Genomic DNA, 21,258 nt, shown 5'->3' with positions numbered 1-21,258 from the left:
CTGATTTTCTCCAATGTGTTATCACACTTTAGGGGAAAAATATGTTTCTGACAGCACAAATCCAGTGACCCCCACGTTTAGTTTAAGGCTGTGGTGGATATTTACGGTTGTTTTTGACTCTCCTTCCTTGGTGGCAGCACCTTGATGTCAGTGCGGTGAATTCCCTTCTCCCTGTGTGCGTGGTGGTGGTAAGAATATATGTCAGTATGGCCTTCCTCTAGCCAAGTGGTCATCATATGACTCCGGCCAGACAGACCAGACTCTCTCCTGGGACTGAATCATGAGAGGCTGACAAGAGGATGAAAAGTAAGCTTTGTGTGAATGTGTTCCAGGGGTGGCATCCTGGCAGTGGTGTTGGGGGTTTCTGCCACCAGGCCCCAGAATGTACCTGTTTTCTGTCTTTCTTTTTTTTTTAAAAATAATCCCCCTTTCTCAGTCTTTAATAATTTCTCTGACATATTTTTAATAAATCTCTTTTCTGCATAAAGGTTTACATTGCAGGGTGCTCCTCAGTACATTTTGGAGATGTCTGGGGAAGATTTCTGAAAGAGATAGTACATAAGCTGAGTCCTGAAGGGCCAGGATAAGTTATTGACATAGAGAAGGGTGGGGTTTTCTAAAGGCAGAGGGAGCAGTATGTGCCAAGGATAGGATACATGAGAAAACAGATGGTGTATTGAGAAAAAGTCAACTTTTTCATGTGACTTAGGAGAGATGTTGAGATTGGGGGCATAGTCAAGAGTGAGGTCATTTCATGGAGTTTTTGCCGTGCTAAGGGACTTCGATTTTTATCTCGAGAGTACAGGAAAAACCACTGTAGGGTTTTTGGCAGGGCAGTGATACAAGCACTTGTGCATTTGAAACAGCGTGCTGGGAGCAGTGCGGGAATGGAGTGAGGAGGGGGAAGAAAGCATGGGAAAGGCTAATGCTGAGGTCTTGCTGAGAGATGATCATGGCCTGGAAAACAGCAGTGGGGAAGGGGAGACGTCAAAAAATTTGAGAAGCATATGGAGATTGAACTGATAGAATTTGATAAAGGATTTTATGAGGAGGCTAGGGAAAGACGGGGAGAATCCTAGTTAATCCATGACTCTCTACTTTGGATAACTAAGTTCCCAGAGGAATCCTGAGCTGAAAGTAAGGACACAGCAAGACGATCAGGTATGTGGGAGATTAATTTCATTTTGGACACAGCAAATTTGATGGGCTTGTGCAACATGCAAGTGGAGATCTCCTATGAGCTGTAATCAGTGTGGGCGTGGACGCAGGACTGAGATCCAAGGTGGGGTTGGATATATCTAGAGGGAGAGTCTCCTTTGCAAGTCACTATTTCCCCCACATCTTTCTAAGTGAGTATTCTCAAGGTCTCTGTGCTAGGAACCCCTTACTTCTCATGCTGCTACAGGCACTCCCTGGACAATCTCATCTTTGCTTATGGATTCTACTACCACTTGCAGATGGACTGAAAACATGGCAAAACTCCCAAATCCATTATCCTTTTTTCCCCTGATGTTTCTATTCAACTATCTTCTAAACATTTCCATCTGGTTGTCCTTGTTGGTACCTGCACCAATAATTTTGAAACTGAACTCATCATTTTTTCTCAAAATACTCTGAATAGCAAATAAGAAAACTCCCCTCCTTTTATTTCCTCTCCCTGGACTAATGACACTATCACCTGCCGTTCTAGTGATTATCCAGGGAGGGAGCTGCCGCTCCCTGTGTCGGTTTCCCGTTGCTGCTGAAATATACCACCACAGACTCAGTGACTTAAACAATACAATTTTACTGTCCTACAGTTCAGGAGGTCAGAAGTCTGCTACAGATCTTACTTGGCTAAAACCAGGGTGTCGGCTGGGCTGAGTTCCTTTCTGGAGGCTCTAGGGGAGAATCTGTGTCCTTGCCCCCCAGAGCCCCTGGAGGATGCCCACGTTGCTCAGTTCATAGTCTTTTCTCCACCTTCTAAGTCAGCAACATCGAGCCAAGTACCTCTTAGTCAGACATCTCTCTCGCTCTCTCTTTTTTTTTTTTTCTTTTTTTCTGATTTCCTCATTCACTTTTAAGGACCCTTGAGATTATATCAGGCTTGCCCAAATAATCTAGTGTAATCTTTTTATTTTACAGTTGACTGATTGGCCCCATAATTCCATGTACAAACGTAATCCCCCTTTGTTTTATGACACGACACATTCACGGGTTCCAGGGTTTAAACTTTGGATATTATGGGGGACCATTATTCTGTTTCCCACCCTCCTCGTCTGTCCCATTGTCTCCCCTGCCCACTCCACCAGCATACCTTCTCCTGCTCTCTGTTTCTCCATTGCATTTATTATTACCTAACATGTTATTATAGAGGTACTTGTGTACTTTCTATTGCCCCCACTGGAATGCATCATAAAACATCATAAGGCAAAGACTTGGGTCCATTGTTGCACTTAGAGCCATACCAAAAACATAGTGGGTGCTCAATAAATATTCTATGGATTAACATATGAGTAAAAATCTCATTTGTCACTGAAGACTGTCATCTTGACCTTGATAGCATGTTTCACATATCCATTCCATCTTACTCATTACTCACTGTCATTTGTTTTATGTCACACAAAAAAATGACACTCATTTTTTTCTTGGGAAGTTTCTCTATTTTTTCAGTCAATTTCTAGCTAGTGTGTGTACCTCCAGTTTCTGTACCCCTTTTTCTATGTTCTAGAGATTCTAGAATACATGTCCTTCTGTTTCCTCAGCCTAGAATATCTTCCCTTCCTTGACTACCTAGAAAATTTCTCCCTCTCCTCAAGATCTCCATTGAGCACATATTTTTCCATCAAACTTTCAATGAAAAATTGAATAAAGTGAATTACTTCCTCCTTTGAAGCCTTATTGTCAGAAACAACAAAGGAGGGACCAATAAGACTCAGGCTGTAAACCCTTAAGAGAGATACCTCAGGTCCTTCTTGATCCCAAAAGAAAGATATAGAGGCTAGGTTCCCATGAGTCTGCTGGTAGAATTTCATCAGATCATTATTCTATTATTACTATTGTTATAAATATTTTAATTACTGCCATCCTTCCCCACTCCCACCCCCAGACACATTCACAGTCTTCTTGGATCTTTCAGATCAGAGAGGCTTATAGAATTTCACGTTACAATACTGATATTCGATATTCATTTTACTGCACTAGGCATTGTGTGTTACTGATAAATATGTATTTTAGAAATCACACGTGTCTTTCAGAGATATTTTTCATGCTCTTGTACTCTGGAGTCAGTTTTACTGAGTTCAAACTTCAGCTCTGTAACTTGTATATTCTTGAGTGACTTACTTAAGCTTTTTCAGTTGTAGTTTTGTCATTTGGAAAATGAAGATAATAATAGTACCATTTAATATATTTATTGGGAAGATTAAATTAATGTGTGTAACATGCTTAGCACAGTGCTAAATACACGTGACTGGTAAGTGTCAGCTCTTATTATCACTCTTCTAGATGCTGAGTTTTCTGAAGGAAAGCACTTCTTGCCATTCAACTGTGTATCCCCAGAGCCAGATACAAATTTGTCACATGGCAAGTGATCAATCTGTATTTTTTGAGCAATGAATGCATATTAGTTATTCTCAGAATGTCAGGACCTAATTAATGTATCGACACTAATCTAGGAATAAGACTTGTGAGTAGATTTAGGAGATCTACCTCTTTCCCTTTTCTTTTTTCCCCGCTCTGTGAATTAGGGTTTTGAATTTACTTGTCAGACAGAGTGCACTCAGTATATAATTAGATGATGTAAACTAACTTGGAACTTAATAAACAAAAACTAATTTGTTGGGAACTATTTTATTCAGGAAATAAATATTTATGCAGGGAGTGTAGGTGAGGGGCCACTTCCAGGTGCTGGACTACAATGTGGTGTTCCCCACAATTGGAACCAGGCACGGTTTTCTGTTATGTGAGTAAACAACAGAAGCTGGGAGGGGCCTGGCACCAGCTCTGCTTCCATCTCACTACACCTTTGGGGACCTTTCACCGGAGTAAATAAGGGAACAACCCAAGTCCGCTGCTCCCTGCCAGCTCCCACGCTGTTTGCTCTGGGACAAGTGCTCCTGACTCATGGTTGGTTTCATCTGAAGCCCCGGCAAGGCTTTCTGACCGTTGATCACCTGCGGGTCTGGGTGTCCTCTCTCTTACCTGTTTCCTCTGGTTCTTAGCTCTGTTAGATTCCCTTTTCTCCCCGAAGAGAGAAGTCCTTGAACAAATATGTTGTCAAGTGACTGGTAGTTCTCCTAATCTGCAGGCTTTTTCATGAGGTTTTAGAGAAATTTTGATCCGTGAACCACAATTCCAGAGGGAAGCTCAGCTCTGGCTGGCTGGCCCTCCCTACCCCTCCTACTACATCTATTTCCATGTCTTTGGCATCTAATCGACATTCCTAAGTAAAAGCTGGCTTATATGAATCCTGGTTCATCTGTAAGCACTGACTCCTCAGATCCCTAGGATTGAATATATCACCATATGCCCGTTCCTTCCAGAATTGTCTAGTATTCTTGTCAGGCATTTGCAATCCCCCCAAAGCTTAGGGTAAGAAATCTGATTATAGTCTTTTTTCCTCCCTGTCAGGAATAATTCATCTTGTTTTAATTTTGTACTTAGCATCCTCTATGTGAAATAATCCCTTTAATATTTGAGTATGGGTGTCTAATCTGAGAAACATCCTATAGTGCAACTTAGATTTTTGAGCAGCCCTCTTCCTGATTAGCAACATTCAGCCCCTCAGCCATCTATCCCTGATATGCTTCCCTTTGCCTCAGTTTCCTCATATATAGAAGAAGGGTGGTGATGAGGACCTGGCTCACAGGCTTGCTTCCTGGGTGAAATGAGTTAATATGTGTTTTCTGAAGCATGGTGCTGGAACTTTGTAAGCATTCAATAAATGATAGTTATTGGTGTTCTTATTCTTAATATTACTCTTAGTCCCCAAGGGATAAAAATATTTTAGTTTTAAGTATTCCTAATGTATTCCTTTATATAATTGGGATCTATTGGTTAATTAAAAACAATTTGCATCTTTAAATAGTTTTAGATTTACAGAAAAGCTTCAAAGAGAGTATAGAGAGTTCCACACCCAGTTTCCCTCACTGTTAAATCTTACATTTCTGTGGTAACTTCGTCACAGCCAAGAAACCAACACTGATACATTACTATTAACTAAATGTCATGCTTTATTCAGATTTCGGTAGTTTTCCTCTAATTTTTTTTTCCTGTTTCAAGATCCCATCCAGGCTTCTATGTTACACTTAATCATCATGCCTTCCTGAGTCCCCTCGTGGCTGTGACAGTTTCTCAGACTTTGTTTTTGATGACCTTGACTGTTTTGAGGAGTACCGGTTGGGTATTTTGTAGAATGTCCCTCATTTGGGATTTGTCTAATATTTTTCTCATGATAGACCTAGAGATAGTGTTGATGAGAGGGAGACTGTAGAGGTGACGTGCTCATCCCATCACCGTGTGTTGAGGGTACACACTATCAACCTGACTTATTGGATGTTAACCTTGATCACCTGGCTTAAATAGTGTTTGTCAGGTTTCTCTCCTGTAAATTTAGTTTTGCCCCTACCTTTCCACACTCTTTAAAATCAAGGCACTAAGTGTGGCCAGCACTCAAGAAATGGGGAGCTCAGGTCCCCTACTTGTGAGGAGTATTTACAAAAATTATTTAGGTTCTTCTGTAACAGATTTATCTTTGCTCCCTAATTTATTTATTTATGTAATTGATTCAATCATTTATTTATATCAGTTTGAACTCATGGACATCTATTTTATATTTTGGGTTATAATTTCGCCGTACAACATTATTTTATTAACTGCTTAGAATGATCCAGTTTTGGCTGTTGAGAGCTTTTTTCACGATGGCGCCTGTGTCCTTTAGACGTGTCCCACCCCTTTGGCTTTTGAGTGCTTCCTTCCTTTCTCGCCCTGCAAGTTACTCTGGCTTGCCTTGTGTACTCCCTGACCCCGCCCGAGATCAACTGTTCCTCTGTGTAACCCTGATTCCTTTTACTGGGAAATATATTTGAAGCCAAGATCTGGCCCTGGGTTATTAGCTTTTGATGATTTTTTTTATGCTAATGGTAGCAGGCTTCACTTTATTTTCATATACCTCTTTATAATAGTCTGGAGGTTAATCCTACCTCTTTTACAAACTACCAGAAAATATTTTATTCTCAACACTTTCTGCTTTGACACAGTTTAATAAATACTTGGCTCATACTGCTTGGGATAGTTAAATTCAATTATATTCTGTTTTCTTCTGTTTAGACACCTTGATAATTTTTATGCAATATCAGGGTATATATTATTTCTTTCTCCTCTCACCCTCAATCCCACTCTCCCAAAGAGTAACAACTATAGTCAATTATTTCACAGCCCATCTGTGTGTCCCACTGTGCAGTTAAAATGTACAATTCTTTATACTTTTAAGTTTTGATGCCAGTACTAGGAATTTAATGTACAAAATGGAGCCACCATAAATGCAGCACCACTTGTTATAGATAAGAAATACATCCTGAAATGTTAAAAATCCCCAAATTTGGTAACAAAATATACTCTGTAAACAATTTCTAGTGGAAAGCAGTAAATCCTGTTGAGAGATTGTGATTGTCTCCAAGACTTACTGAAGACTCAGATTCAAAACTCAGGAAAACTAGAAATTAGTCCATACCATAAACCTTCAGGCTATGTGCAAAAATGTAAAATCTCACATATCAAATCTAAGAACGCCAAAGGCTTAATTTAATAGAGAAGAGGATCCCTTCATCTCCTACGGAACACATTTCTTGAATCCTGTTACAACCAGCTATTGTGATGAGAAGACAGAAAATGCATTGCCTTGCTCTTGCCTCCAGGTTGATTGTGTCCATCTTCCCACAGTTGGCTGGAAAGCCAGACAGACTGTGAGGCTGCCAGGGATGGAAATTAACCAGAGGAGAAGATATAAATAATGTAAGTGGGTAGGGAAAAAAGTTGTGTGGTAAACACAAACAGAATATCAGTGAAGAAGAAATGACTCTGGCATGGGGCTTTTGATCAAGGAAAGTTAGGGTACTATAAATTGGGGGGTGGTGCAGGACAAGGGTTATAGTTTGAGAGTTAAGTGAAATGAAGGGATAAAGTAAAACTATGTATGGAATGAGGGAAAAAACATTCCGGGCACACAGAACAGAAAGTACAAAGGCCTAGAGGCTTTGGTGATAGAAATATATTCCAATTGTCAACAATTTCTAGATGCTTCTTAGAAACTTCTGGTTATGGACTCACGCCAAGAAATTTAACCTAGTTCTGAAGTTCGTGGAGTCATGGACATGTTCTTGAATTAGGATGTTGTCAGATTTTCCTGAATTTGAACAGGTAAACTCATTTTTTCTTTCTTTGAAATTTTTCTCAAAGGTTTTTGGAAGTCTTGAGAGAAAATGAATACAGCAGGGATTGATTTCGTTGCCTACTCCTCGAAATTCTTTAGCTTCCCAAAAAAACCTGGGGAGGGGGGCGTTCCTTTAAAATATACAGCTCTCTAAAATGGTTTTCATTAATTCTCAGCAGCAGGTTAAAGCTGGCCATCAGCATGTCCAGGGAAGCTTTTCTAAGCTTGTTTATTTGCAACAGGTGTTAGAATTTGCCATTTAATTTAACTTATCTGTATTTTTGGAGACTGTAAATTAAGAAAGCATCTGAAATATGTATCAAGTTGTTATGTAGAAAGATACAGATATATGGGTAGAATAAAAATAAAAAGCTTTCAATAAAACACTCCTTTTTACTCTAGGTTTGAAAAGGCTTGATACTTTTCTAATGGTTCTCAGCCAGCTGATTTCAGTCCAGGAGGCTAAAAGGAATATAATAAGAAACCTGTTCTTGTAAAATGTTCAGTCTGTCTGAAACAAGTTTGAGCAGGAAGTGTTTGTGAGAAGACTGTTCTCTGAGTCTCCCTCCTGGTTCTTCATTCCAGGAAGCTTGCTCCACACCCAAATGAGTATCTGAAACTTGAGTGATTTTTCCATTTCATACTAAGGCTATTCAACACAAAATAGGCAAGTGGGTCTGACTTTTCAATATAGTCTTATGCCCAGCAGTTCTCATTTGCTTCTGATGACACTGTCTGGATCAATTCAGTATGGTTTCATCATTCTTTAGAGCTGAACTTTGATCCTCAAAACTTAGGGATATTACAAGTACTTCATTCTCCTGCCACCATTGTAGCCCCCATGTGCACTGGCTCTGCATGCTAAGCTGTGAGGGTGGGACGTCTGTCTTGTTCTCCACTGTATCCCCAGTGCTCAGAAAAATGCCTCCCACCTGGAATGTGTCCAGTGAAAATGTATTAAAATTGGAATGTAGACTAGCACACAATTGTCTGTGGCGTTCAATTTGGTGAACTCAAAACCCAAACCAGGGGGGCAGGAAGGGATAGACTGGGAGTTCAAAATTTGTAGCTGCTGACAGGCATATGCAGAATAGATAAACAAGTTTATACTGTATAGCACAGGGAAATATATACAAGATCTTGTGGTAGCTCACAGCGGAAAAAAAGTGTGACAATGAATATATGTATGTTGATGTTACAACTGAAAAATTGTGCTCTACGCTGGAATTTGACACAACATTGTAAAATGACTATAACTCAATAAAAAATGTTCAAAATAAAATAAAGTACTGAAACCACAGGAAAAAAAAACCCAAACTGGTTTCCGGAACTCTACTCAGAATTTATCATCTCATGCCTCCAGCAGTAATTACTCTTAATAACCCTCAAAATACAGAAAGCAGACACTTCGATAAAAAATGTTTTTTTCCAGATATAGATAGTAAAATACAAGAAAGTCACATGACTGGTTTGCAATCAGATGATAATTTTAGTACTAATTCTATGTTCACAAGAATTATACTGCCAATAATAATAGTGGTAATAATAACAACAGCAATAATAATCATAGTGAACTTCAGTCTTATCATTCAAACTATATATATTAGGAACACATTGTATATTAAAATACCATAATCAATGAGTATGAATGTTTAAATACAGAAGAACCAAGGAAATAGGTGTTTAATTTTAAGGCATTTAATAATAACAACAATACTTATTGAGTTAATGTGTATCAGCTCTTGAGCTAAATCTGTACATTAAATAATGTGATCCCAATAACCGGCCTAAGAACTAGGTACTGTTGGTTTCTGCATTTTATAAATAGGAAATTAAGGTTTAGGAAGAGTAAGTAAATCATCTGTGGTCAAGCTAATAGGAAATGATGGAAGTAGGATTTGAACATTTCTTTTGACATGAAAGCCTGTACTTTTTGTTTGAACAATTAATTTTATTATTTCTCTTCAAGTTTACATCTTAGTTGAGGGTTCAGGACGTACACATGAAATAATGCTTGTCAAACAATATACAAATGACCATAAGTACTTATAACCCAGATTATTATAACCAATAGGAGAGTATGCCAAGATGAAGAGGTAATTCACATTGGAAGCATTTCCTGCAGAAAGCAAATTTGAATCTATATGGGCAGCTGTGAGAGAATATATTTTTGTGAAGATAGTAAGAAACAGAATGAAGTCAATTATGTTAAAAAGATAAACCTGCACATTTAAAAATATATATTTTAATTAAGGTGTAGTTGACATACCATCATATTAGTTTCAGGTGTACACCATAATGATTTGATACTTGTATGGATAACAAAATGATCACCACAGTAATTCTAGTTAACATCCACCACCATAGTCGCAAAGTTTTTTCTTGTGATGAGAACTTTTAAGATTTACTCTTTTAGCAACTTTCTCATATACAATACAGTATTACTAATTGTAATCACCCTACTATACGTTATATCCCCGTGACTTATTTATTTTATAACTGGAAGTTTGTACCTTTTGACACCCACATCTTTACTTTCTTAATGTATGGTTCTAGGTGCCTGGTTAGAAAATAGTAATAACAACAAAAGCAATACCATCTCATATCTGATAATATGCAAAGGTTTAAGAAAACATAATTTTATTTCATCTGTAGATTAATGGTTCTTAACGTGATCAGATCAGCTTTAATACAAATAAAAAGAAACTAGAAGAATCTTCATCATAAGGGCTTAGAAAAAGTACAACAGTTGAAAATCTCAACATTAATATACACCAAAGTAATGGACACTCCACAATTTTGTCATGAATCCCTTTTAGATTTTCTATGAAATTGTGAGATCCCACACCCCCTTCTTCACCCTACCCCCCTGCACCCAGTTCCCCCCGTACACACACTGCCCTTGGTATTGAAAAGAAAGAAAAAAAATCCCCACATTGTATGTGTGGTTTCCATAATCACAGGCAGCATGTTCAGAACATTCACCACCTAACTCCATCCAACACGAGTGTATCTTAATTGACTTGTTTCAAGTTAGATCTTTGTCAGTGGGGACTCCTGGTGTTGTTTCCTATTTCCATCATTCTTGAAGATGATACATTCCACTTCTCCATTTTATTATTGCATCTTTAATATTCAACAGTTCACATTTTACATTTCTTTTAGAGGAAGTGAGTATGTTTTTAATAAGGAGCGAAAGCCTCCAATTCACAGAAATTCCTCTTGTCTACTTTTCAGCTTTTCAGAAAAGCAAGTTAAGATGACTTAACCAAAGAGAAAATCGGAGAAAAAGCAAGTTAGAATATTATAGGCAAGAATAAAATGAAAAAAAGTTTTAAAGAAAAAAGTATGGTGATGGGATACAGACAGGAATGAAGAGGGCAACAGAGATGTGCCTTTACAATGATGGCAAATGCTACCGAAGCTTCAGAAATGATATTCAGGGATTAATGGATTTGAATGACAGAAACTAGATTTCTATATTTATCTGTGGAAAGTCTTAGCACTTTTATCTATTTTACAATATGTAGGGGAAAATAAATGTAATTTTTTCTTTCTAAAATTTATCTTTAAAATATTTATTTAATTAAAGTATAGTTAAGTTTACAAGGTTGTGTCCATTTCTGGTGTACAGCATAGTAGTTCAGTCATACATATATTACATATATTTGTTTTCATATTCTTTTTCATTATAGGTTACTACAAGATATTGAATATAGTTTCCTGTGCTATACAGTAGAAGCTTGTTGTTTATCTGTTTTATATATAGTAGTTAGTATCTGGAAATCTCAAACTCCCAGTTTATCCCGTCCCACCCCCTCCCCCCATGGTGACCATAAGTTTGTTTTCTGTATCTGTGAATCTTTCTGTTTTGTAAATAAGTTCATTTGCTTTCTTTTTTAGATTCCACATATAAGTGGTATCACATGTAATCTTTAAAAGAGCATCTCCTGAATTTACAAAATAGCAAAAAATTTGAAAAGCATTTGTCTAAGAGGTGATGAATAAGAAGAGCTTTGTGATGGCACAAAGAAAACTGTCATTAGAGAGAGGGGATAAGAAAGAAAAAGAGTAGCTTCAAGCCAGGAGAAAATAGAAAGGGAGAAGACCAAGGTTTACCCAAGAAATAGATGAGATTTATAATGAAAGAATTATTTGTTTTTAGCACAGACATCTGTCTTAGAGTCCACACCTCTGCTAGTAATCTGGTTAATTTAACATTTCTTTGTAAAGCGTTTTAATATTCTTTATAGATGCTAAAAAACAACTATATATTTATAAACTTGCTAGTGTGTGGTCCCACATTGGGATGGGATAGAAATAAACTTCAGGATTACAAGTCACTTCTGGGTCCTATGTTCCCCAATAATATTTGTTCTTGATCCTACGTACTTACATTGTTTACAGAAGAACAACAACAACAGAAGAACATGGGATCCCTTTTTAATAGTGGAATCATCTGTGCTTCATCTATGGCATATTTAGTAAATTTAAATCTGAGCTATTCCACCTCTCATATTTCTTTAAATTTGAGCATGCATGGCAGAGTGGCCCCTTTCATTGTATGAGTGGTTAACTATTTTTAAGTAAATATTGAGGTTGAGTAACAGAAGCAAACAGAGAAAGTAGGTATTGAATAAGTGTTTGTTCCTTCCCTGAATCAAATTTAAAAGTATAACATCAAGCTTTCAGACATGTTTGTGTCAAGCATTTATATATATATATATATTTTTAAGCAGAAAACAAAAATTAAGATGGCAAGCCTTCTTAACCAAAATCTTAAAATATTTGGGGAGATTTACAACCCAAGAGAAAGATTTCTATGTATACTAGAGTGGAGCCAAGTTATTCTGACTGTCAAAACAACTTTGTAGTTAAGACTTCACAAATTTAGGACAGGTTGGTGGTGAATGGGTAGGTTAAGGCATGAGATTAGGTAATCTGAATTCATTCATTCATTCAAAAATTTTCCAGTGAGAATTTCCTAAGACAGACCTTTTTCCCAAGCCCCGGGGATAGAATGATGAACAAAGCCAAGTTTGCCTCTGCCCTCTCGGAGCTAGTAGTCTACAAGGTGAGACAACATTAGTTTATCAATAAGCTCCTGTGAAACTGCAATTGTGAGAAAGGGCTCTGAGGGGGAGATTCTGAGAGAGCCTGTGGTGAGGGAATTTGAAATAGGATCAGGCAGTTTCCTCATGGAAGACCCCTAATGAGAGCTGCAGGTTAAGTGGACGGGGTAAAGAATAGAAACAGGAGGAGAGAGAGAATACGGTGAATTGGAGACCAACATTACTAGCGGGAGCAGAGGCTGGGGATGCTGGTAGAAAGCTGACCATGCAGTTCCTTGTAGTCCATGTAAAGAATTTATCTTTAGCCTAAGAATGGTGGGAAGCCATTGAAAGGTGTGAAGTAGGTAGGTGACTTTACTGGATTTTTGCCTTGCATTTTAGAAGGTCCCTCTGGCTGCCTTGAGGAGAATTGATTGGAGTTGGTTTGGGTGAGGGTGGTGGGGTAGTGGGGTGGGGGAGATGGGAGGATGCGGGGGTGGTTGGATTAGAGCAGGGAAGTCCCAGCAGAGAATTGGTGAGGAAGTCCAAACAAGAAATAGAAGTCACCTGTACCTGTTTGGTGGAGAGCACGGAAAGAAGTAAAGGGATTCAGAAGATCTGTAGGAGATAAAACTGACATGGCCTGATGATAGAGTAGATGTGGGCTTTCTGTGTGTATGTGTGTGTGTGTGTGTGTGTGTGTGTGTGTGTGTGTGTTTCAAAGTAGCGCTTTACATAAAAGATGCTCAAATATAGCAATTTTTATGGTTAATTTTTCTTTTTAAGCAGATCTTCTCTCTCTCTCACTTTCCCTACCCGGTATGATATTCAAAATTTTCAGGTAAACAGATAATATGGGATGATTGAATAAAAATGGAAGGGGAAATTCTCTACGGAAATGATTTTGACCATCAGTTTGAAATAATTACAGTACATGAATTACACTTAAAAAACTGAATTATGCCACCCCTCCCCAAATCACTAATCAAAAAAGTCACTTAAATAATGACTAGGTTATAATAATCCATTACAGTTGAAGTGACAGTGGAGAAGAATTTAAAGTGAAGAATACTGAGTAATGTTTAATTGTCATTATCCAGGTGAAGCATGAATGATTTAGGGTCAGGCTGAAGAAAGATATCAGAAAAGTGATAGGGTTTAGGGATCGAGGCTTAAAGCTACTGGATTTCTTTGGTTTATTCATTTGTCATGATCATACCATTCTTTTTGATGAATTTTGCAATTTTTATTATTTTGACCTGTGGAGTAGTTTTTTAAAAGTGTAAATTGTAATTAAAATTTCCATGTGCTTTTTACACTCTCTTGTAAGTTTTATTTAGCCAGCAGTTAAGTGATTACTCTATTAAATACAACTTGAATAGCCCAGTCGCCTGTATGATGGCTACCAGTAAGTGTTTTATATATATAAAAAAGTAGGGATTTCTATTTCTGTAATATGAAGCATACTGTTTATTGAATAGTTGGTGATGGACTGTATTTATAGGAGATAGTCATTGTCTATGGGACATGAATATTTAGACATTTTGGCTAACATCTGGATGTAAATTAACTTGCGTTGGAAAGACTTGTTTGTTAATTTGGGATTAGGGGCAATAGGCTGACCAGAATATACAGGACTATGGCCATAGTAACTTCTGGTCCCCAATGCAGTTGAATTTTGACCTGGTAAATCCTCTGCAATCACAAATTCATCCTTTATAGATGAAAACTCTACCTCTGTCTGGTAGATTAAATCTCCTTTTGAAAATTATGAACAGTGCAAAATGGTGTGTCTTAAAGGCTGAACGAGGTTGCCACAAAGCACTGAGATATGCTGAGATCTTAAGGAATGACAGCTAGGGCTTTAGTCGACTGAGGTGACCAGGTCTTGGCACCACCCCCGCTAAGTGTTTTCGGCAGTCAGTTTTGCAGCGAGTGCTATGTTTTCTGAAATATATTGCAAAGGTTCTAAGACTCTAAATGAAGCCAGTGGACTATGCATGACTGCATTACCTTGACCTGCTCAGAGCAGGAGGAGCATTTTAAAACACATCACAAGAGCTCTCCCATTCCCTCTTTCATCTTCTGCATCTTTTTTTCTTTCTTAATTATATGTCTATCACTGAAAATGAGTTACAGGAAATCACATGGCAACCTAGAGAGGTTCTGAGAAGTATTTAGCTTTGACTTGAAGATTGTACAATTTTCCTGGTAAGACAGATAGGCATTTTAGTTGATGTTTTCCATCTTAAACGATAAATTTGGCTTAGAATGTCCCTGTATATTACTGTTCAAATGTTTTGTTTCTTGAGCAAATGTGAAGTGTAAATGTCGTGGACAGGGACTTTTTAAAATGGCTGTCCCTGTGATTCAGAGCCACGATAGCTCGGGCTTCTATTTGTGCTGGCTTTCTGACAGCAATATTTCTTTCTGCTTTTCTGACAGCATTATTTCTGGGAAATCAAGCTAATTTCTATTTTTCTGGCCCTGTTGAAAGGATTACTCATACGCTTTCCCCACTGCTGTCTGTCCTTGTCTCTCATTAAGATAATCTACAGTAATAATCCATGTGACTCCTTTGAAATTGTTTTTCTTTAACAAATGCTATCAACTTTTTTTTTCCTCATTTAACTCGATAGGTTGATGTTTGGTTCAGAGTCTATGATCTTTATGAACCCTTTTTTTCTAACTCTTCCTTTACCCTGGAATTTTTCTTGATTCTAAGGAGAGAAATACTTATTTAAGACTTTACTGTACACAGTTTTACTTATAATGCAGTTTGTGTTGTGTTTTAAAATTCATCAAGTATCTCTGTAAACTTAATCTCATTTTATTTTCTTGAAATGACAGTTGTAATTGTCTTCATTTTATAGCTGAAGAAATTGAGGTTTGCAGAAATTCAGTGAGTAATTTGTCGATAGTTGTTATATTTTTGGAACATAGGAAAGTCAGGAAACAAGCTGAGTAGTATTATTACTTAAAAATATATAGTTCATAAATTAAAAACATTTAGTAACTGCCTGTTACATGCAGAGTGATGTCCTAGGTACCGGGGATAGGAGTTGGTCACAGGATAAAGTCCCTGCTTTCATCCAGTTCATGTTCCAGGACTGGGTTTTTGACTCAACTTTTTTTTTTTCACTAAAAATACAAAACCAGTATGACATCACATACATAATCAGTTTAGCATGAGGTACTTTATTTTTATTTATTTATTATTGTATTATTTAATTATTTTATTTTGGTGAGGGTTGGGGTGGGGAAGTAATTAAGTTTATTTGAAGAGGAAGTACTGCGGATTGAACCCAGGACCATGTGCATGCTAAGCACGTGCTCTACCACTTGAGCTATACCCTCCCCTGTGAGGTGCTTCAGTTTACCCTAAAATGGAGCTCCCTTTTCAATTTTCAGCCAAGAACTGTCATATTAAGATAACCACTGAACTATTATAAATACAATATACAAATTTTCTTTATATGGAGGTCGAATGGGGCTTGCAATTTTTTCTATTTGACTGATAGTGTGTATTTTCAGAACAGTTGGTTGAGCTGAGGGGTGCTGTGGCAATCATTAAATGGAGCAGGTTAAATGATCTGTACACAGAGATGATCTGTAGACAGAAATGATCTGGCCTCCGAGTCCTGGCTAAGCACTGAACCCCATGACAGGCCAGCTAATAGAGCATGCCAGGAGACCACGCTTGGTGTTGCTGGAGAACTTATGCCAGCTTTGCTGACAGTGATGTAATTGTTCTGTTAACTTATTCAAGAAACACTTCTTTCTATCCCCCAACACAGAGAAAGAATTCTAATACCCTTGCCATTTTAATACATCCCACAAGATGACAAGTCATATATTCTGTGAGTTAACAGTTCCATGCCCCTAATCTCTTAGCTGCAAAACAACTTGGTGACCACAAATATGCTGAGAAAGATCTTTTCCCCTGAGCTTTTCTCTAAGAATTCCTAAGAGGCAGTTTCTCAGTCATATTCTACAATAACATAAGTTTACAGCCCTTGTTCATATGGAAAACAGCTTAGAAGGAACCCAAGATTCAAACTCTGGGATAATATTCATAGTGGAAACAAAATAATCACTCAAAATTTTAATATAATTCTCTTATTTTAAGTTTCTTTGAAAATAATACTATATTTTAGAGACAGTGAGTCTGTGGGGAGTCTCAAAAATAGTAGGATCCAAATTTGATGCTAATTGGCTGTTGCCCACAATTTGAACCCAAGACAGTGATGAACACCATATAGAAAATTAGAAGGCTCTAGCATTAGACATTTCAATTGTTTTAGATTCATGGAGTATTCTGAAGTTATATTGGTAATTAATAAATTATTTTGATTTTGGTATTGTGATATAGAGGCTTCTTTCAGATAAGCAAACACAGTCCTTTAGGCTTGGCTCATGCCAGTGATAGTTCAAGGATGCCTTCCTTTTAGGTCAGATTTGGCAGGGGGAAAAACATTGCAGTTCTACCCAGTTCCAGCAGGGGTCAATATGTTTTCATCATTACACACGGACTGCTCAGTGAGCAAGCTGCAAAAGTGTTGATCCTAATTGGAGCAGACACAAGGATCTTCTATAATCCTCTGACATCCTTTTCAAATCATAATTCTTAGGTGGGTGGTGGGCTGGTGGCTGCAATGCCAGTGCAGGCTTCTCTACAATGAAGCCTAACCATTGTCAATTATTTTTGATGTATGCTAGCTTAACTTAAGTCTCCTTCTTACTGGCTTTTCCAACCCACAGAAGGGTATTGCTCCTCCTAATTATTGAGACGCGGTATCCAGGATGGTCAGGACAAGTGTGTTATTTTGGCTGAATGCACTCTCTAAAACCCATTCCCTTCTTTTTCAGTTTCCCTGTGTTCTTCCTGCTCAGCACAAAGAACAAGCTTATACCTTCAGTCAAATATCTTAAGATTATTTTACTTATAACCTTAATTGCTACAGTCATTTGACTTTAACTCATTAAATGCCAGCACTCGGAGGCAACTGGAGATAAAATGATGAATATATATAATTACAGTTGCACATATATAGCTTCCAGTAGGTTAACAATTGAGACTAAATCGTCCTCCCATCCCACACACCTTCTCATAATTTGTTTAGGGGCTGTGCCAGCCAGTGGTATTCAGGGAGCAAACTGTCTATCTTCATGTGCGTTGTAAAGGATGCTGGCCGCCTGAGTCTCCAACTGTCACACAGAAGCTTGAGCGATTTGAGTCAAAAGAAAAAAAATGCACTTCCTGCCCCACATTTGTAAGCTCATTTTTTACTTTCCTCGGCCCTGACTGCAAGCCCTTTCTGGTGAGCAGGGGAGTGAATGTCCCCCCATACAGACATTTTTGGAAATCTGACTCTGGAGAGCTGAGGAGGGTAGCGGCAGGAATGTGTTACCAGGACCTCTGGAAGGTGGTTAACTGCTTGAGTGCTGCTGCTTGTGCTGGAGGGAGGAGGAAGGAACAGCCCACCCGACAGAGCTCTCCCTCCACGAAGCTAAACCAAAGTGGGATTTTAAAGCAATGCCCTTAAAATATATCTCTGTAGGCAGTTGGGGGTGTCTTTTGGAAGGTGAAACACGAGTTGTAAAGGTGAGGTCAGAGTCAGCCAGGCAGTACCAGCAGGGACTCACCTCGATCTGGGTTCACAGTGGCTGGGATCATTTTCTACTTATTATAGTATAGAATTTGAGAGGTACCTAAAATTAACTACTCTACCTCAGCCTGAAGCTTCCGTGTCAGACAGAAAGGAATCTATTTATCTATACGTGTCAGTACATCCTCCCTAAAAATGTGTGGAGATTTCTTTTACTTTCAAAGATGACCTGTATCCTTTAATGCATCAATATTTAAAAAAAAGACAAATCCAGCCATCTCTATTATACTTGGGAAATCTTTCTTTAGAGCTCATATTGGCGTGCTTAAGCAAAACAGCTGAGAAAAGTCTTTGATGGGACTACTCTTTGTCTCTTTCACTTTAATTCTTTATTTACTGAAAAAACAAAGCTTACCTTCCTCAAGTTAAGGGAAAACTGTGAGGCATAAAGGCTCTACATTGATGAGGAGGACAGCGGAGATTTCAGCTTGGGTCTGACAGCCCCGACAGACGATACCCATGTCTTTGATGGGTCGTCAGGAGAAGCTGGGAGGAATTCTCAGCTCTTCTTGGCTGTTGCAGCCAGCAGATTAATTTCTTTATTTTTTAAAAAGGTCATGGTTAGCGTGAATGGGAAAATGGTTTAGATGCATCGTAATGCATCTCTTAAAGGAAGCATATGTTTATTTATTTATTCAGGGAGTGTTTATTGAGTGCCTACTGCATGCTAGGCACTGATGTAAGTATTGGGGCTACAGTGATGAATAAGACAGGCAAGGGCTGCGTTCTTATGGAGCTTACTTTCTTCTTGTTAAAATATGCATGCTTTGAAAGTATGTAAGTATATGTTCTAAAAAAAAAACCGCAGTATATTTTTATTTCCTCATTTCACACGTTTGCTTCTTCATATTTAAAATGTAGGCTGAAACACTCCTTGTATTCTTTGAAGGTGAAAAAAATACGTAACTAAAGGGTGAACTACAGAATTTCGGTGACTGCAGAATTGCTTCAAAACCTAAATTGGGAGCACAGTGGAAGTAAAGTGGTTTACAAATAATTAGCAGATGAGAATGCTTTTTAGTTAGTGCATTCATTTATAAAACTGAGCAAAATGCTTCTGGAGCAGCTGACACCAGAGTTCAAGGTTGCCCATCTCCCCTGCGGGAGGGCGTGACAACTAAACATGACCATTTCTTGTTCTCACAGCACGGCTTCAGTAAAGGCTCTGCCCTCGGAGTCCTGATCTCATGAATTAGGATAAGTGAGAGGAGATGGTTTTGAAATTGCGTTTCAAGACTTGTACAGATTTTAACTTTGTGAAATTTATCCTTAGGCACTCAAGCAAGCTTGAAAAAGAATAAATAGGTATCTGTTTCATTTGTTTATTCAAATAGAGCTCTGTGCTCAAAGAATGACCCCCTATATCTAATGATTAAAAAATTTTGAAAATTGATCCCCATAATTTGAAGCTATATTATATCTTTGCATCTTTCTAGGATGGTCTATTTTTCAAGTTATCTGGGAAGGAGAGCCTTGATCACCTGCTCTAGCTTTTCTGTAATGAGCTTGCAGTCTTTTACAGGCTCAAATTGAAGCCTTTACTACCCACTCATCTTGAGAAGAAAACTCTAGGACCAAAGATAAGACCTAGCCCCCCCCCTCCCCATGGCTTTGGCTCTGATAGCCATCCCTCTTTGCTCCCCCACCCTAGTATGTAACGACCAACGTATTCTTGTCTCATTTACCTTGGATTAGTGAGTAATCATAAACTATGAGCGCTTCCTGTCTTGTGGGCTCCCTGAGTACAAGAGATAGCCCCAAATTTCTAAAAGTAACATTGAAATTGTCTTTTGGAAGATGTCAGAAAATATAAATACTCTCTTGCTCTTGAGAGTTCTGAACTCTTTTAAGAGAAGAGTCCGGCCACTGTTTTCCTAAAGCAGATTTTGTTTTCAGGCTTACAATTCCTTGTTAGATAATATATACTTCACAATAAATAGGGACCGATAGAGAAAATATTACTGCTTCTCTTGAGTCCTTCCCTCCCCTCTTCTCCCCCCTCCCTCCCCTCTTCCTCCTTCCGTCCCTCCCTCACTCCACTCTCTTTCCCACACTCTCTCTCTAAGGTTGCCTCAGTGTTTGGGTATCTGTTATGCATATTTCTCTGTCTCTTACATGACTGTGATTTTCTTGGTTATTGCAAGGGTAGTAAAAGTTATAAACAGATTTTAAAAATAAAAACAGTTGAGTATGTTAGAGTCGTTCAAAAACTGCCCAGGCTGATTTTTTTTTCCTCAGGATACCAATATAAATGTTAAAGGAAATAACCATTGCAAGAAATTGTCATGGTAGACAACTTTTAAGATTTTTTTTTGGTTATCAGCTTGGAGCAGATACATTTTTCTCCCTGTGGGAAAACTCACTTTTATCATAGTGAATTCTTTCCTTTTCTACTTGGTGTGGGATAAAGGTGTTATGTGGAATTTTGGTACCCTATTAAAGTCCACTAACATGAGGGAGTGGGCAGTAACTCAGAAGCTTAGCTTATATCTTGGAAATTCAGCGTCTACAAGTTCTAACTCCTCTCTTATATTGTGGTATTACTTGATCTTGAATAAAAAAAATGTATCTTGGTTCTCAATACCAAGTGACTTGTTTCCTTTTTTCCTTAATGTGCTAGGAAACTCAAATATGGGAGCTGCCTATAACAGTTTTACGTATGTTTAGGAATGTGTTTTGTGTCTTAACTTTAGTAAATCTATATTTCTTTTTAAGCTTTTTTTCTTTCTGACTGTTTTTTTCCTGTTAAATTGTGTGTGTTTGCACAAGCCATCTCAAATAATTTTGGAAGAGAGTTAGAGCATAAATAACTAGGGATTATAGTTAACATTTATTGATTGCTTACTACGTGATACACTCTGAGATAAGCATTTTGCATACAGTATCACAGATGATGCTTAAAACAAACCCGTGAAGTAGTGGTGTGCCATTTAGGAATACATTCATCTGCAAGTAGGCAGATTTCTAATGAATAGTGACCTAAAAAAAGAGGATAGGATTTATCTTAATATAACAAGAAGTCTGTTGACATTGATTTGAGAGCTCAGTGGTGTCAGGAATAGCATCACTGAGATTTTTCTCTTGCCTTTCCCTTCATGGATTTAAAATGGCTTCAGTAGCTCTGAAT

At 38.0% G+C, this 21,258-nt stretch overlaps 1 protein-coding gene across 1 annotated transcript in view; it reads left to right on the top strand.

Annotated features, from left to right (window-relative positions):
* Window positions 1-867: 867 nt before the first annotated feature.
* The window catches only part of CXXC4 (CXXC finger protein 4), a 296,903-nt gene continuing 276,512 nt past the window's right edge, over window positions 868-21,258 (top strand). The window contains exon 1 of the mRNA XM_032461054.1: window positions 868-1,161. The gene's annotated coding sequence lies outside the window, so the exon portion shown is untranslated. The remainder of the gene's footprint in view (window positions 1,162-21,258) is intronic.

This window comes from Camelus ferus, chromosome 2 (assembly GCF_009834535.1).
Source record: "Camelus ferus isolate YT-003-E chromosome 2, BCGSAC_Cfer_1.0, whole genome shotgun sequence".
In the NCBI taxonomy this organism is placed as follows: Eukaryota; Metazoa; Chordata; class Mammalia; order Artiodactyla; family Camelidae; genus Camelus; species Camelus ferus.
This window is presented reverse-complemented; position numbering and strand designations above follow the sequence as displayed.